Raw genomic sequence first — 3,631 nt, 5'->3', positions numbered from 1 at the left:
TAGGTATTTATTTTATTTAGACTTCTCTCCATGCTGCATGCCCTGAATTTAGGATGGGAAACAATATAAAATTAGAAAAAAAATTTATTCCCAGATGGAATCTGAAAAAAGCCAATGATCTAATCTTTTAAAAATTATTGTCATGAGATGGCTGAGAGGAGCTGAACTTTACAGAAGAGTAAGCACGGACACAGACTTACATAAGCGAAGAAGAAAAGAATAACTTCTCAGAGAGCCGTCAACTGCAATCTTGTTACGAGAAGACAAGATTTCTTTCTATTTGCAATAGGAAGCTGCTTTGAACGAAGGGAGCACGGTGACAGAACCAAGCAATGACTTCACAGGAGACCACAGTCAATCTTGATGGAATTTCTGGAAGCCCAGGTCATGACCCTAAGCCTCTTGAGGAAGACGAATGAACACAAGCATAAATGGGAGAGAAGGGACAGAATGGCTCTTTCTAACTTTCCTGTAGAAAATTTTTTAAAAACTCAAGTAAATTCTATAAAAAGGGAAAATAAAGCCTCTCTTGGAAAATAAGCTATAAAACTGGCAACGGCTTTTGGTAATGGAACATATTGACCAAAACTCATTAGGAGAAAGAACATTCAATCAAAACAAACGTACTGGAGTAAGTAAAAGAAACCTGCATGTGACATCTTTGGTGTCACAAACACAGATGTAAATAATATTGGTGCCAGTCCTATATAAAAAGACCCATGAAATAAAGGAAGCTTTTCTTCTAGAAAGCTCTTAATTTTCCAGTGAATGAAACAGAAGGAGGAGTTTGATCTGGAATTTCGCTAGGGGGCTCAGAATTCAGATTTGTTCTGCTTAAAAGGAATCAAATTCACAACCAAACGAGTTGTCAGTGTCGTTTTTCATAAAAGCAATCAAAAAGAAATTTCAAAGTGTAGCATGTTTAAAAATTGAGGAGCACCTACATAATTAGATGACAGAAGAGACAGGCAAAAATCACAGTAGCCCTCATTTTCTTCGGGATTGCAGAGATCTAAATAACATAGAGGAGACCCACAAATAAAATAACTCAGAATCACTCAAGACCAAGATCGCTACAAGGAATATATGATAGTGGAAAAGATGAAGAAATGGAGTAAAATCATAGGGTTTGGGTTACGGGCTGGTCATTATAACATCAGTGCAATAATGATCACTTACCAGCTTAGTCGGAAGAAAAATAAATAATTTTAAAAAGAAGAAAATGTGTTGTGTTTTCGGAACTATCTGAGCAAGAAGGAAGCCCATTCTAGTTTTCAGGAAGATATATCATTATTCTGAAGTGGAAGAGGAAAGAGAAGGGGAGAGAAGCTACTTTTACTGGATAAGTACATGGCCAGACATAAAGCTTGGCATCTACATATGCTTTCTTTCCTGATCCTCACAACAACCCTGGTAGGAGGCATTATTGATCCCATTTCACAAATAGGAGTAACAGTGTAACGACTGCTTCTCCTGTGCCAAGAACCACACTGAAGACTTTGCATGGATTATCTCATTTAAGCCTCACAATAACTCTATTAAGTGAATGCCAATGTTATACCATTTTACAGAAATGGAAACTGAGGCTCAGAATGTTTATCATACATGCATTAACAGTGGCACTGGGATTCCAAGATCCCTGGACTCCTTTATAGCATATGTTCTTCCCCTTATACTAAATAAAAAATTTCAAATCTGAATGAACTGTAGAAAGCATGTCAATGAGGAAATTGACCCACGCAAGGCCAGGCTACCAGTGACACAACTTCTCTGCGTTTGAATCCAGCCCAGAGTTCCTTCCAGGTCCCAACAAGGCCAGAAGGAAATCTACAAGATCAGCTAACTCCCTTTGTCTGATTCTATCCATGCCAAAACAAAACCTGCTGACATTAATTTAATTTCCAAAAAACAGTTTTCTCATCCTAGAAGAAAGAGGCATTAAAAGGAAGACATTGAAAGACAAAGTCATTACAGGGAAGTCATTGAAAAGTTCCCAAAAGAACTTTTTGGGTTGGTTTATGGTGTAATGCCCAATAACTTTAGCCAGCATGCGTCAAGCTGCCAAGGCCTGAGCCAGCCATCGTGGTTAGACACCACTCACTCCCAGAATCTATGGCTTAGGTAGAAAACCACAAACGTAAGTCCTGATGCCATGTGCTGCTTCCTTTCTCTGTTTGGACATGGGCAGAAATCCTTGAAGAAGCATATTTGAACAACAAGAAGCAGAATGTCCATCTTTCTTGAGAATCATCCAGAGAGATGCCCACTGATGGCTAGCATAGTCGTAGAACTAGGATCTCATAGAACTGAGATATGAGCTCCCAAGCTGTCAAAGGGACATTGCAGAGAACACTCTGCAATGAAGTCATCACCGTTAATTCCATAGCCATCATGCCACCCAGTGCTAGATTGCGTCTGCTCTCGTAGAGGTCACAACCTCAAAGAGGAGGTAGACATTGAATAAATAATTATAAGAATGATAAATGCCATGCATGAGAAAAGTTATGGCATGTGGGGGCCTAACATAATCTGGGCCAGGGGGAGGGGGCAGGGGTAACACATACATAAAGACTTCTCTGAGCTTGTGTTGTGTGTGTGTGTGTGTGAAAGAGAGAGAGATGGGGTGGGGGCGGCATTGATAGCAGAAATCAACATCCTTGGAAAAGGCAACAATATGTAAGTACACTGATAGGAAATAAAGAGCAGGAAACATTCAAGAACTAAAAGAAAACTCATATGACTGGAGCAGAAGGAACAATGGGGAAGAGGCCTGGAGATGCAGTGGGAGAGGTCGATGGACATTCTGACTTCATTCCTGGGCCTTGCGAGCTTGCTTAACAAGTCTGCTCATGAGAGATGGATCTGCTTTCAGTGTTCTGCCAAAATCCAGTTTAAGAGCCTGCAAGACAGAAGGCCAATGCAAACATGACATCTACCAAGGCAATGATGCCACCCTGTTGGCCTCGTGGGAAACAGCACGCCAGCCCTCTGCTCCCAGAGACAGTATTTTGGTTCTGCCATGTGACTGTGAAAGAATGTTTTCATCTGCGCATGTGATTAAAAACAGTTTATCAACATATAGATAAAGGATTCCTTGTGTTCATTTTGTGAAAGACAATTTATTGGTTCATTTTGGTAAGAATCTAAATATCTATTAATTGCTGAGATTTTACACATTGGCCAAATATCCACCTCCTTTAGCCAAAAGTGCCTTTCCAACTTTCTAACTTCGATCAACATAAGTTTCTTATCTTCCAAAACTCCATCAATAGGATCCTTGAAGAAATTCAGAGCAGCACATGCTTAGATTGCAATTTCTATGCCTCATATCAACACCTTTAAGAACAGCAACTGCTAACATAATTTAATTTAGTAATTCTAAATATGTTTATGTTAAGACCTCATAAGAATTTTACAGAGCATCAGTTAATGAGACCTGGACCAAAAGCCTTCTTTCGTAGGAAAGGTTCATGAAAATCTTAAACTCAAGCTTTTTCTTGCTGCCCTACCAAATGTCTGGACACAAGTCTGAAAAATAAGTTGCCATGTCTAATGATTACAATTTCCATTTCCACAGACAATTCCAGAAGCAGATGCAGCCCCACAACATATGTTTAAAATTTTTTCTACA

This window comes from Equus quagga, unplaced genomic scaffold (assembly GCF_021613505.1).
Source record: "Equus quagga isolate Etosha38 unplaced genomic scaffold, UCLA_HA_Equagga_1.0 73442_RagTag, whole genome shotgun sequence".
In the NCBI taxonomy this organism is placed as follows: Eukaryota; Metazoa; Chordata; class Mammalia; order Perissodactyla; family Equidae; genus Equus; species Equus quagga.
This window is presented reverse-complemented; position numbering follows the sequence as displayed.